Raw genomic sequence first — 15501 nt, forward strand, 5'->3', positions numbered from 1 at the left:
TGGTTTGATTAAAACAGTCCCTAGTATTTCTGAACCTGTACCTAGCGCTGAGAATGTTCCTGACTCTGGTTATGAACCTTTTATTCTTAAGGGGTTTGTTTCGTTGTCCGGAGATCAGAAAGATCCGGTACCTGTAACTATGCTAAGGGATACTGGAGCGGCTCAGTCCTTCATTCTCTCTGATATACTGCCTTTGTCCAGGGAGACTTTTAATGGTTCTCATGTTTTAGTGCAGGCATTAACATGGGCTTTATGACGGTGCCGTTGCATACTATTCATTTGCAGTCAGAACTAGTAAATGGCATTGTGATAGTGGGAGTAAGAGCCTCTTTACCCGTAAAAGGTGTTACTTTTATTTTGGGTAACGATCTTGCTGGTGGGAAGGTACTGCCGGTATTGGAAGTGTTGGACACACCAGACGCTAAGACTCACCCTGACGAATTAACTCGTACATTCCCAACTGTGTTTCCCACATGTGCTGTCACCCGTGCCCAGTCTCGTAAAGCTGGAGATGTTGACTTGTCCTTCCTAGCCTCTCCAGTTTTGGGGGAACAGTCCTCCTCACTCTCGCTGAAAACGGAGGTCCCTGTGAGTATGAATGACGCAGAGACTGACGCATTGCATTTGCCCTTTACTCGAGAGCACCTTATAGCTACCCAGCAGGCTGATTCTTCTCTGGCAAAGTATTTGTCCTCGGCAAACAAAGAAAAACAATCTGCTTATTTCATGGAGAATGGGTTGTTAATGCACAAGTGGTTTCCCACTGTCTCTACAGGATTAGAGTGGAGTGCTGTATATCAAATTGTTGTGCCTTCTGAATTTCGGCAGCACGTGTTATATTTGGCTCATGATCACGTGTTGTCAGGACATCTAGGCGTTACGAAAACGTACAATCGGATATTGAGACATTTCTTCTGGCCTGGTCTAAAATCTGCTGTGGTCCAATATTGCCGTACTTGCTCCACTTGTCAGTATACGGGAAAACCGAGTCAGGTTATTCCGCCCGCACCCCTTCATCCAATACCAACTATGGGTGTACCATTTGAGCGCGTGTTGGTTGATTGTGTTGGCCCATTACCCAAAACCAAGTCTGGACATCAGTATTTGCTAACCGTAATGTGCACAGCTACTAGGTATCCTGAGGCGATACCTCTTCGTAAAATTACGGCTCCTGTTATAGTGAAGGCATTGGTTCAGTTCTTTTCTACCTTTGGGTTGCCTAAGATTATCCAGACGGACCAAGGTTCAAACTTTATGTCGAAGCTGTTTGCCCAAGTAATGAAGACTCTGTCCGTTACCCACAAAATTTCCAGCGCTTATCACCCTGAATCGCAAGGTGCGCTTGAGCGATTTCACCAGACCCTGAAATCTATGTTACGCGCGTATTGGCGCCTAGATACTGGGAATGACTGAGACGTAGGTATCCCTTTGGTGTTATTTGCTGTTCGTGAAACTGTGCAGGAATCACTGGGGTTTAGCCCTGCTGAACTTGTTTTCGGGCATACTGTTAGAGGACCATTGAAGTTACTTAAAGAGAAGTTATTGTGTGATGATTCCTGCTCTAATACAAATATTCTGGATTATGTTAGTGAGTTTCGTGAGCGATTACACACTGCTTGTGCTGTTTCTAACAAGGCTTTGTCTTCCTCTCAAGAGAAAATGAAGGTTCGCTATGACGGGAAAGCTGTGCCTCGTTCTTTCCAGCCAGGGGACAAGGTTCTTGTATTGTTGCCCAATCCTGGTTCTGTTCTGCATGCACGATTTTCTGGTCCTTACATCATTGACCGTAAACTGAGCGAGACGGATTACGTTGTCCGAACTCCCGATCGCAAACGCCAATCACGCGTCTGCCACCTTAATATGCTAAAGGCTTATCACAACCGAGGAAACTCTCAGGAAGAGTCCCAGAGAGTGACGGTAGGGCCCACTGTCTCCTCTGTAGCCACTGCCTTTGCGCTGCATTCTGGTGATGACATAGATGGGCTTGTTTTACGTAACGCCCTTGATCAATGTGCTCGGTTAAGGAATTCTGAGATGTTGCAGAGTCTATCATCTGTTTTAACTCATTTAGATGAAAAACAACGAACAGACATTGTGCAATTAATAAAAGGGTATCTTGTTTTATTTTGTGATGTCCCGTCCCAAACCTCAGTGCTACAGCATGACGTCAATGTAGATAACGCCAGACCAATAAAGCAACATGCATATCGTGTGAATCCCACCAAACGGTCCATTATGCGGGAGGAAGTAGCCTATTTGTTGGAGAACGGTTTAGCCAAACCCAGCTCCAGTCCGTGGAGTTCTCCGTGTTTGCTGGTTCCCAAGCCTGATGGGACGTCTCGTTTTTGCACGGACTACCGTAAAGTTAATTCTTTGACTGTGCCAGATTCTTTCCCGTTGCCTCGTATGGAGGACTGTATAGATAATGTTGGCTCTGCTAAATATGTCACCAAGTTAGATTTGTTAAAGGGTTACTGGCAGGTGCCGCTAACCCCTCGTGCAGCTGACATATCTGCCTTCGTTACACCTGACAATTTCATGCAGTATACTGTCATGGCTTTCGGAATGCGAAACGACCTTTCAAAGGTTGATGAATTTTGTTTTGGAGGGGGTTTCACACTGCAAAGCTTATTTAGACGATCTAGTTGTCTATTCGTCTGATTGGACGGAACATGTAACAACCCTCCGAACTGTGTTCGATCGTCTGAGTACAGCTTCTTTAACCCTTAATTTGGCAAAATGTGAATTCGGAAATGCTCACATATCTAGGGAAACAAGTTGGTCAAGGAGAGGTGTGTCCTGTCGATGCGAAGATCACTGCCATCAATGCGTTTCCCGTGCCCACCACTAAGCGTGAACTTCGTCGTTTTCTGGGCATGGCGGGTTATTACCGCAGTTTTTGTAAGAATTTTTCTACTGTGGTTTCTCCCCTTACAAGCTTGCTCAGTCCTTGTGCCTTTGTCTGGTCCCCCGCGTGTCAACTGGCTTTCGAGAGCGTAAAGGCGCTCTTGTGTAGCGCTCCTGTGCTTGCTGCCCCAGACTTCTCATTACCATTTAAGCTGGAGGTGGATGCGAGTGCCTCCGGTGCTGGAGCAGTGCTTCTGCAGGAGGATATGAATGGAATCGACCATCCCATATGCTACTTGTCCCGAAAGTTTAACAAGCATCAGGTAAACTATTCCACCATTGAACAGGAGACACTAGCATTGCTACTGGCACTTCAATATTTTGAAGTATACGTCGGGTCTAGCTCTCTACCTGTTACGGTGTTCACCGACCATAATCCGTTGGTATTTTTGGCCTGCATGTTCAACAATAACCAACGATTGATGAGGTGGTCCTTGTTGGTTCAAAATTACCATCTGAATATTAAGCACAAAAAGGGGTCAGAGAACGTATTGGCGGATACCCTGTCACGCACTTAATTTTAAATTGTATATATTGTAACTAGCCTTACTAGGTGTTTTGATTTTATGGGTGGGAGTGTTACGTGCCAGGTTTGTTTTTTTCTTTCGGTCTCATTATTCCGTGAAGTCTGCTACGGGTCATTCCGCAATTGGTGAAGAAGAGGGAAGAGTGCGTTGTTTCCCCCCCAATCCTCTTCTGCGGACCTGCCTGGCGGCCAATGAGGAACAGACCCACACCTATATATATAGCGAATATTGTCAGTTACACCCCAGTGACTTGGATTTGAATGTTAGTTCACTCCTGTATTACTATTGTGACTTCGTGCTATTTTGACTTCTCTGTATCGATCGTAATTTCTGAAAAGACTTCGAGTTTGGGTTTGCGTCTCTGGTTTGGTTGCTGGTTTTGTGTTGGGTTAGGAGTGGGATTTAAGTAGGTGTTTGTTTTCTTAACTGTCACTGTTAGTTTCACTTGTGTATATATATAAGGAGTGGGATTTAAGTAGGTGTTTGTTTTCTTAATTGTCACTGTTAGTTTCACTTGTGTATATGTATATATAGATACGGGCGTGTACCACCCTTGTATGTTTTTGTTCAGTTTAGAATAGCCAGTGTAGTTAGTTAGGTTCGGAAGATTTTCGGGTTTCAGTTAGTTAGTTTCTTTCATTTCTAGAATTGTTAATAGCTTATATATTTCTGTTTTGGTTATCTTCTTTTGTTTGGTACCGCCCAGTGTTTCCCCTCCTGTTTGTTCATTGTATAGATAATTAATTGTGTAAATAATATTTAATCTTTAATAATCATTCATTTTTTTACTGCCCTGTACCCCTAGACCACAATGGGGACGTAACAAAACACATAACCCAAGTACACCAGTATCGGCAAAATGTCTGCTTTTACCACCAGCACCTTTCCGCTGATGGTCAAGCGCCTAACCGCCCACAAGCCCAATTTGGTCTTCACCCGAGCTAGGCGCTTCTCCCAATTCCTCTCTGCGTCCTCTCTCACTGCCCCTCCACAGACCTGTAAACCGCTCAATCCCTCCACCCTACCTTTCAACGCCACAAAATACTTCAACCATGACTTACCTACATTCACAGAAGCTCCTGCCCCCCTTGCAAACTCCCCTATCACCTCCATCGCCCGACTAACACTCTGGTCATTTTCCATAAACAGGGTTGCATCGTCAGCGTACTGCGCGATCTTAAGCACAGCCCCTCCTGCCCCAGGAATCGGCACACCCCTGATCTCCCTGCTCCTTCTAATCGCCTCTGCCATTGGTTCCACATACAAAACAAAAAGGAGAGGCGACCAAGGACACCCCTGCCTTACCCCTCCCCTCTGCCACACCATCTCCCCAAAATGTCCGTTAACCCCCACCCGACTGCCCATCCCCCTGTACATGAGCTCTAACCACCGTAAAAACCCTGCACCAAAACAAAACCGTGCTAACACACGAAACAAAAAATTATGCTGTACCCTATCAAAGGCTTTCTCCATATCCACGACTAAAATTAGAGGAAGACCCCGCTCCTCCACCCAACACAGCACATCCCTCATCAATTGCAAATTCCATGTTGCAGAGCGTCCCTCCACCCCACGTTTGGTCATCCCCCACCAAAAACGGCATAGCCAGCCTCAACCTCCCTGCCAGCGCTCTCGCGATTATCTTGTAGTCCACCCCTAGCAGTGTTATTGGCCTCCAGTTTTTCAGGTCCAACTCATCCCCCTTCTTGTGTAAAAGAGAAACCACTCCCTCCCGCATTGAAGGTGTTAGCTCCCCCTTAGCAAAAATTTCCCCCACCACATCTAAAAAATCAGGCCCCACTAGCTCCCAGAACTTAGCATAAAACTCCTTCGGAAGGCCATCTTTGCCTGGTACCTTCCCATTCTTCATTCCCCCCAGTGCCCGTTTAAGTTCCTCTAAACTAAAAGGCATCTCTAATGTTGCTTTCACCCCCTCTGGCACCTTTTCCTCTACCAAACCTATAAACCTCTCCCCTGCCCTCCCATCCACCCTCCTCTCCTCAAACAGGTCCCTATAAAATTCCGTAGCAACCCCCACCATTTCTGCTGTCCCTGTACATACCCTCCCATCCCCATTCCTTAACCCTTCCATCACTCTTTTTGCCCTAGCCGCCCTCACATTTTGAAAAAAATATGCCGAAACTGTCTCGTCCTTCTCATGCCTCTCCCGCTGGTGTTTGAACGCAAAGACCCGCGCCCTCTCTTCGAAGAAGGCCCTCATCTCCGCCTTCAACCTCTCTAACTTCTCCATATTAAACTCCCCCCCCGTGTTCCAGGCTACATACGTCTCCTCCAACTCTCCTTGCAACCTCATAAAACGCCCCCATTCTCTCTGTCTCCTTCCCCGGCAATAACTTCTTACCAGCCTTTGTGCCCGTGCCTTCATTTCCTCCCACCAGTCCACTGCAGAAGGAAAAAAAGGCTTTAATTTTACCCACCCTTTGTATGCCCAAATAAACATGTTCTGAAATGACTTCTCCTCTAACACCTGCACGTTCATTTTCCAGAACCCCTTCCCAAACACAGGTACATCCCATCCCAAGCCTACCACAATCCCGCTATGATCCGAGAAGAACAGTGGCACCACCTCCGTTGAGACCACCCTCTGCCCTCCCGACACGAAAACAAAGTCTATCCTGCTCCTAGCCCCCCTCGAATTCCCCCATGTAAACCCTGGATCCCCTGGGCAGAAATACCGAAAGGAATCCACCAGCCCATACCGACTCACTAACTTCTTTAAAGGCCCCAGACTAGAGTCTGGTGCTTCAAAAGACACATTGAAGTCCCCCCCCATCACTACTAACCTATTAACCCCCAAAAGTACTTCCATTTCTAAAAATAATTCTTTCCTCCTTGTCACCTCTGTTGGAGCATACACATTAATAAGCCTCAATTTTATTCCCCTCCAGTCCCCATCTACCACCAACACCCTCCCCTGCACAAAGGAAAAACTATTTGTCACTAAGAACTGCCCCGACCCCACCAAAATCCCAACCCCCGATGAATGAACCCCCCCCACACTCCAAAAAGAAGCACCTTTCACCCATTCTCCCGAAAAGCGACGGCAGTCCTCCCCAGACCTCAGGTGAACTTCCTGCAAGAAGCACACTGTAAAGCCTCGCAGAGAAAGGAAGTGGAAAACTCCCCCCCTTTTCACTGCATTTCTCAGCCCCCGCACATTACAGGACATCACCGTAAAATTTCCCATTACCATGAGGGATGCAAAAAGAATACCTGCCCCCCCTGCTCATGCACCCTTTCATTCTCCCACTCTCCCCACCTCATCCATAAACAGAAAAGGAACCTCATTTTGAGACCCCGGAGCCCCCATGCCTTCATCGTATGCGGATGTAGACATTGGTGAAAGAAGGTCCCACCCCAGACTATCCGCGCTCCCGATCCCCACTGACCCCTCTGAGTCTGAGACAAAGTCTGATGCCAGCACGGCCAGCCTCACCTTTTTTGCCTTACCCTCTTCCCTGTTCCCCTCCATAGCAACCAACGAATGTGCCTCCTCCACCTCCTCTGCCCAGTCCACCACCAGGCCCCGCTTGAGACCTGCTTCCTTATCCAGCTCCATTGATTCAGAGCAGACAAGTTTTCCTCTATCTGCCACCGCTTCTTCCTCCCCCACAGCTTCTGCAGTAGGGGGCGTCACGACCACCGCCACCTCCACCTTCTCACCCATCTCCTCCGTCTCCTCTTCCACCACCAAGGAGGAAAGACCCTCCGCCACCGCCTCCTGGATTCCGTCCCCCTGCTTCTCCACCTCTGCTGCTGTAGAAGGCGCCTCAGGTGCTGATTGTGCTCCCTTCTGCCCCTGGTCCAGCTCCGTGCCTTGCGTTCCTTGCAAAAATTGTCTCTTCCCACTCCAAACCCCAAAACTATTTTTGATTTTCACTTCTGGCCTCAGCACAGTACAACAGCCCAAAAAAAGCTCAATATCCCTCGCTGGAACAAATGGGTTGTACATGAGGAGAGTCACCATTCTAACATCGTTGGAAAACAAAGGCTCCAAAGTAATCCCTTGCAAAGCCTGATGAGATCTCATTGTTTTAAAACGTTCAAAAACTTCTAAACATAAATTCTCACTATCCAAAGTGACATCAAAAAGGCCTCTTTTCTGGAAATCTTGAATGCAAAACATTCTTCCTACCTCCACCTTGAACAACTCGCGAAACAACCGAATGATGACAAAACGCAGATCCACTTTCTCCCTATAGGGGATATCCACGCAAATCCGGAGTGTATTTCTTCGTCGCACTCCACTTCCCAAAGTTGCCGGCACGGGATCCGCCATGGTTTCCGGTTTTCTCCTTCTTAAATGCTTCTTAAATGATCGCTTTCTAAAGTGAAATTCTCTTGATAAGAACAGATTTTTTTTTTCTTTTATTCACTCAGCTCAGATATACTCCCTCCATGTTTGAACGATCCCCAAAACCAAAGTTCAAGATGTAACTCTGATTCTCAGCCTGCTTCACGCTCATAGGGAAAAGCTAGAACTCTTCATAGTGAATCATCAACATTTAACATTGACCATTGCACAGAGTAGCCAAAACCCATTCATATGCCCTGTTTACCAATCTTATTTATACCCAACTCCAGGGAATGAAGTCCTAATGAAATACTTCATATTAGCCTTTACCGAACCAATGGAAAACAAACAAACTTAACATTTTATTGCAATGAGGAAAAGGCTAGGTTCCCCCATTTGCTCTGCACCCAATCCCACCCCCTGACTTCCCCTTCCATCCTCACCCTATCAGCTACCTTCCCCCGAAACCTATAAAATAGCTGAGAGGATGTCAGAATTCTGACTCTCTTGCCCACCACCGCCATCCTATCCTCCCAAAGTACCACTTTACCATACCCTAATATGTCCCACAATAAAGCAGATCTCTCCAAGGCCCAAACCCCCTTTCCCCACCATAACCATCTGCTTTGACAAGGCGATTGTCAGCCCTGCCCCATATATCATGTCCTGTACAAGTTCCCAATACTCAGCAGCAAAAGTACATTCCCACAGCGCGTGCAGAACTGTTTCTATCTCCCCACACCCCCTGGACACAGGGGGCTCTGCGAACAGCCATGCCTATGAAGCACTTCACGCACCGGCAGCCGTCCCCAGGCACAGCGCCAGTGGAGATCTTTAACTGGTCCCGGAGCAGTACCATCACACAGCCTCCCCCAATCCACTCCTAGGGGAACGCCAACCACATGAGTACCTTGTCCAGCTGCCAAGATGGCATACCAGACCCGATGTTGCATCAGAGTTTCCTTTGTCAAAGCTGACGCATCTCTCCGCAAGGTACTCACCACTGCCTTGTAACCCGGAGACAGTTCCTCTGCACGTGGAGCCGTATGGGTCAAAGGCACTAATTTACGCAAAATGTTTGCCAGGTACAGTCTAACAAAATAAAAACATTTATGCGGTGCGTTCCCTAACAAAATCCTACAAGCAAAACTTGCATACAAGGGGGATTCTTGGGACATCCCGTCCTCCGTTCCTCAGCGGCAAATACATGATCTCCCTACTGACGTATTCGTACTTGCCAGCCCACAGGAATTGAAAAACTGCCCTTGTTATCGCAAGCTTCACCCTAGCCGGGACCGGGAACACATATGCAAGGTGGAGCAGGAGCGGTAACACCACCGACTTCACTACTACCACTCTCCCTGATAGCGATAACTGTCGCTGAGACCACAATCCCAGACACGTCTGCAGCACTCCCAATCTAGCCTCCCAATTCTGCTTCAGACGCTTCAGTACCCTAAATAGAAACCTGTGCTGAACTCGGTCAAAAGCTTTTTCTTGGTTGATACTAACCACTGCTAGAGGTAAACTCCTGTCCTCCACCCACTCCAGGACGTCCCTCATTAGCAACAGGTTCCACGTACATGAACGCCCCGGGACCCCGCACGTCTGATCTTGGCTCACTAACCTGCTCATTACTCCCTTTAGCCGGAGGGTTGCAACCTTTGCCAAGATCTTATAATCTGTCGTGAGCAAGGTTAGTGGCCATCAGTTCTTTAGCTCCGCCCGATTCCCTGATTTAAATAGAAGTGCTACTATCCCTTTCCTCACAGAGTCAGCTAATAACCTCTCTCCAAGATGGTCTTATAGACTTCTAATAAGTCAGGCCCCAGTAATTCCCAAAAAGTGACGTAAAATTCTTTGGGAAGCCCATCATGGCCTGGTGTCCGTCCGTCCCTCATTGATCTCACAGCCTCCGTTACTTCCCCCATCATCAAGGGTACTTCCAAAGACTGAAACCCCTCCTCCCCCAGTCTATTCCCTACGCAGTCCAGAAGGGCTGCCTCAACCTCCGGATCGCACTCACGCCGACAGAAAAGGTCTGAAAAGAAGTCTTTCGCTGTGTCCAACATTGCCCGTGTCTCTGTGACAAGGCCTCCAGTGCCCACCAGACCATACATGAAGGAGGCATTACGCCTCGCCTTAACAGCCCGAAAGAAAAAGGCTGTAGGCTTTTCTCCCTCCTCCACCTCCCTGACCCTTGCCTGAAAGGCCAGGAACCGAGCTCTCCCCTCCAAAAGCCTTCTTATCCTACTCTTTACCCCCTCATACATGGCCCACTCCACTGTCACCCCCGCATTTAACTGCGCATGCAGACATTTAGTCCACTTGCCCACCTCCTCCCGTTCCCTCCTCCGCACAGAAATGCTGTGCCTCCTAAAGAACTCTCGGAAGCGGACCTTTGCTGCCTCCCACCACTCCACCACAGAGGGGTAAAGAGACCGCAAGGCCCGAACCGATTGATAAAAGGCAGAAAACTTTGTCTTAATATTACCGGAATGTAACAGAGAAACAGTCAATTGCCAAAACCCTGGCCCCCAACTGTGATCTTTCATCCTAAAGGACATCTGAACCGCATCGTGGTCAGACATCCACAGGGGAGGAAGCCCACACTTTAACCCTTTCTGCTCCCTACCAACAAAAAAGTAGTCCAAGCGAATGACTACCCCTCGTGAATTTCTCCACGTATGCCCTACACTATTTGGGTAAACCGCACGATACACATCTATGAGGGAAAAATCTCCCACTAAATTTGCCAGTGCTTTCCCCGAATAGTCTGTTTCCCTTGCCCCTGAGGCACCTACATCGTCAAGCGAGACATTAAAATCTCTTGGATGACAGTCCGGGCAGTGGACAGGCTACCTGACAGTTCGCGAAATAATTCTAGCCGTCTCCCGCTGTACGCATGAGCATAGACATTGATGATTCTGAATTTATCAGAACCAATACTGTAATCAACAAAAATCACTCTGCCTGCTACCACCTCTACCACTTCCTCAATAACAAAAGAATGACCTTTGAACAATATTCCCACCCCATCAGCATGTACATTGCCTTGCTAAAGATGCAAACGCTGCTGCCCTTTTCATGGGGTCCCTCAGCCCCCGTATATTAACTGTAATAAAAAAAAAAAAAAAAAATCCATTTAATCTAAAAGGAAAATTACCACGTCAAAAGTGAAACTCACTACAATACCAAAATTCAAACTCCCCCATCCTGCGTGCTCCCCACCTCTGGAGACATCCCCATTGCCTCCACCAAGCCCTCTACATCCCACCCTTCTAACAAGCCTGAGGGGGAACCAACCTCCATTTCCATTTCTCCCCCCACCCCAAGCTCATCCCGCTCTGAAGCCCTGGCCAAAGCCGCATAGCGATTTCCCACCACAATTTGTGGCTGCGCCTTCGCCCCCCTTTGACAAACGTCACCCCCTGATGCTGCCCGCTTCCGAACCCCAACCATAGCCCATTCTGCCCCAGCCCCCTCCTCCGAAAAGGGGCTATCTCCCCATGAAACTGGCCTCTGCAGATCCGCTGTGGTCAGTAGTGGCGCTCCCTCTTCTGATGCAGTCACTTTCCCCTGTGGGACTTGCTCAGTCACTGAAGACAACAGCTCTGGAGAAGCAACCTCACTTGAGGCTGAAAGCCTGGATCCCTAGATGCCCCAGGTCCAAACATCCGGACATACCCCCTCGCACCAGTCCTGTTATGACTTGGCACTGAAGCAGGGCTAACCCCAGCATCAGCAGCCACCACAGAACCCAGAACAGAAGCCGGATCAGAGACAGCCCCCACAGCAACAGCTGCAGACTCTTCAGCAACCGGGGCCAGAGAAGAAGCTGGAGCTGGAACCTGGGATGAAGGCGAGGCCTCTGTCAAAGTCAGTACCGTGCCCACCTCCTTGACTGGACCCACCGCTAAACCAGCAGCACTGTCCTCTACCGGAGTAATGCCCGCCCCTTGGACCGAACCTGATCCAGAAGTGGGCTTGTGCACTGCCTCCTGCCCCGGCGCATCAGCAGGTCCTGGATCAGCTCCAAGCTCTGCACCTGCCTGTAGCTGACCAGCAGGAGGCACTCCATCCGAAGTGGATGCCACCTTAGCCTGACCAGCCAGCACTGCTCCCCCTGGAGGCCCCAAATGACCTCCCAAATCTGCTAAGGCTGATTGCACGAGGCCCGCATAGGATTTTTGTCTCACAGGGCATCCGCGAAACAAATGTTCTGTGCTTCCGCACAACGTACAAGTCTTTGGTGCAGCACAATCCTTTGTTTCATGGTCCCCGGACAAACAATGTCGGCACCTTATTCCCACGCAAACAGCCTTCACGTGGCCAAACGAGCCACACCTGCGGCAATACATTGGCTGCCCTGGATACACTAAATATCCTCTATCTGGGCCAATAGAAAATGTTGCAGGTGGGTGGTAGTATCCGCCCACACTCAACGGATCTGATTTAAACCGCACCATATACCGGCGTTTGCCATTCCAATGTCCAAATCGATCTTTAACCTTCACCTCATCCCGTATATCCTGACAGTATTTCTTCAAAAATAAAACTACATCGTGATCTCTAACAAAAGGATTGTACATGTGAATGGTTACAGGTCTTAAAGCTTTAGAGTATAGCAGTTCCACTCTAATACCGTGCAACAACTCTGAACCCTTACACTCCACATATCGCTTATACAAATTAAAACAGGCAGCCTCCGAGTAAAAGGTAAGATCAAAAAATCCCCTACCTGAAAAATCTTGCAAACAATAAATTGAATCAGATTCTACCTTAAGTAGACCTTTCAGAATCTCCGTAACAAAAAACTCTAGATTGAAATTCTTCCTCCGATCCGCTCCATCTTCCACTTAAAAACGTACCGTATTCTTCAGCCGCGCCCGATAGGCCGGCAATCCACTCTCCTTCGCAGCCATCGCAATCTTGATCTTAGCCAAAAGGCAGAGAAGCGATGGCCTGAAAATTGGCCACAGCTGGCCGCCGCCGCTGCCCAGAGGGCCGGGAATCCGATCGCGGGGTCGGGCCGGACCCAGTCCCCGCTCGCCATTGGTCCGGGGCCGCCTCAACGCTTCCCCCGGGACCTCTGGCCGTCACCTCAGCTCCACCCACAAAGCCCCACGTCCTCTGCTATTCTACCCACCTCCCAGCCTGCAAACTGGGGGTCAGATACAGGTCTGGCTGGGGGCCCGTCTGAAGGCTCAGGTAGGGCCCCAAAGTCCACCTCCATGTCCGACTCAGACTTCTCCCCCTCTGAACCGCCCGATAGGGCCATGAACCTATTCTGAAGAGGGATTCCAGGTCCAGCCTTAGTCTCCCTCCCATTCTGCTTTTCCCCCAATCTGGCACGCTTGCGCACCACCGCCTGCGCCCATTCAGCCACCTCCCCCTCAGGAAGGGGCCCGTCCTCCCACGACATCAGCGTCTCCAGGTCCCAAGAGGTGAGCAGGGCTGCCCCATCCACTGAAGATGTCATGTCCTCCTCCCCAGAGCTGGCCACCAGCGAAGGAGTAAAGAGCTCAGGTGAGCCCCCACCCACAGCGCAGGGCCCAGTGACCGGAACCACTGACGGCAACACTACTGCTCTCAGTCCCAAGCCCAACCCGGGCTGTGAAAAAGGGCCGAACACCTGGCCGATCCTGGGCGCTTGAGCTGAGCTAGATGCGATTTCCAGAGCCGGACCAGGAACAGGGGCTGAACCGCAGACCGGAGCCGAAGTGACTCCTGGAGCTGGATCAGGACACGGTTGCGAATCGGTAACCGGATCCGGACCGAAACCCGGACCCAGAACCGGACCGGAAACCAGAACTGATGCAGAAAACTGGGGAGCAGCATGGCCCGGAGCCGGATCCAAAGCAAGATCCGGATCAGGAACAGGAGCCAGACCCGAAATTGAATCTGGAACAGGAGCCGAAGCCAGATCCGGACATGGAGCCGGAGCTCCAGTTGTAGTCGGAGCTGGAGCCAGAGCCGAGCCAGAAGATGGAGCCGGGCAAGGAGCCGGGGCCAGAGCCGGACCAGAAGCCGAAGCCGCAGCCGGATCCGGAGCGGAAGCCAGGCCAGGAGCCAGAGGCTGATCCGAAACAGGAGCCCGGGCCGGTCCAGGAGTTCCAGCTGACCCAGCACTCTGCGCCACAGGAGCAACAGCGCCTCCTCTCACCTGACTCCGCACACCTGTGAAGCCTTCCAAATCAGTGTGGAACTTAGCTGCATACGAGGCCTTTCTCTCCGGGCAGGCCCAGAACAAATGCTCTGTACTGCCGCAGAGTGCAAGACTTGGGTGCAGTACAATCCTTGGTCTCGTGTTCCCCTGAAAGGCAGTGTCTGCACCTCACTGTAGTGCAGACTTCTTTCAGGTGTCCATACGACCCACACCTGCGACAGTAAATTGGCTGGCCAGGATACCAGAGGTACCCTCTGTCAGGCCCGATAGCAAAGGCCCCTGGAGGGTGAGCATAGCCTCCAGCGCTCAGAGGATCCTGCTTAAAATGCACCATGTAGCGTCTCTTACCTGTCCAAAAGCCGTAGCGGTCCTTAACTTTCAACCCGTCTCACATCCGCAGAGTATTTCTGCAAAAAACTCAAAATATCCTCTTCCCTCACAAAGGGGTTGTAGAGATGGATTGTGAGAGGTCTTAATGCTTTTGCGTAGAGGAGCTCCACCCGGATTCCTTCCAACTGCTTGGCATTCTTGACGCTGACAAGGTGATTATATAAATTGAGACATGCTGCTTCGGAATAAAAAATTAAATCATAAAAGCCCCGTGAAGAAAAATCCTGCAAACAAAAAACCGTGCTAACATCAATTTTCAAAAGCCCTTTCATTACATCTTTGACAAAAAAATCCAAACCATAATCCTTCTTCCGATCTGATCCATCCTCCGCAACAAAGCGAACCGTATTCTTGAGCTGCACCCGGTGGGTCGGCACAGCACCCTCTGGTGTCATCATCTTCTTCCTCTTCGATTAAAGTCAAAAGGCCGAGAAGCGATGGCCTGAAAATTGGCCACAGCTGGCCGCCGCCGCCCAGGGGGCCGGGAATCAGATCGCGGGGTCCGGCTAGACCCAGTCCCCACTCGCCATTAGTCCGGGGCCCCCTCAACGCTTCCCCCGGGACCTCTGGCCATCACCTGAGCCCCACCAACCCACCCACAAAGCCCCACGTCCCCTGCCACGGTAGCTACCTACATGCTGAAGGCTATTATCACCGTTTAATTGCACAAGCACTCGCAGAACAGCTATGTAATTGCCTAGCTAAGCAAGCAAGGAAGGAGACAGTCCATACTCTATAACACATGTACCTGACAAGTCACAAACCAGGTACACATGGCAACAAGTCATCAACAAGCTCTCTTAAGAACAGAAAAGTCGCCCCGTCCGGCGGACGGAGCATCCAAAAATAGCACAAACTCAGGAGTGTTCCTCTCCACGGAAATCTTTAATAAAAGGCGAAAGATTTGTGCGTGATGAAGAGAAACCCGAGCACACGTGGCCTCTCGCCGTCACCAGCCGCCGTAGGCCCTCCCGGCCCGGAGCCGCAGGCCCAGAGTCGTCCGCCGGCGCCCCCACGCGTTATCCGCGGAAGAGGGAGAGGAGACGCTATAACCGCCCGACTGGCAGAGGGCACAAGCGAGCCACGGACCGCTGAAAACCGGCTCGCTAGCTGACTTACTTAACCAACTTCACTCACCCAGCTAGCTGACGGAGAATGATAGATAGATAGATAGATAGATAGAAAGAACGACA

At 49.9% G+C, this 15501-nt stretch overlaps 1 non-coding gene across 1 annotated transcript; it reads right to left on the reverse strand.

The window, feature by feature from the left end:
- Window positions 1-15124: 15124 nt before the first annotated feature.
- LOC135245379 (U5 spliceosomal RNA) lies at window positions 15125-15241 on the reverse strand. The gene has a single exon (XR_010327211.1). It is a non-coding gene; the product is annotated as a U5 spliceosomal RNA (small nuclear RNA).
- Window positions 15242-15501: the final 260 nt, after the last annotated feature.

The sequence above is a fragment of the Anguilla rostrata genome, chromosome 18 (assembly GCF_018555375.3).
Source record: "Anguilla rostrata isolate EN2019 chromosome 18, ASM1855537v3, whole genome shotgun sequence".
Lineage (NCBI taxonomy): Eukaryota > Metazoa > Chordata > Actinopteri > Anguilliformes > Anguillidae > Anguilla > Anguilla rostrata.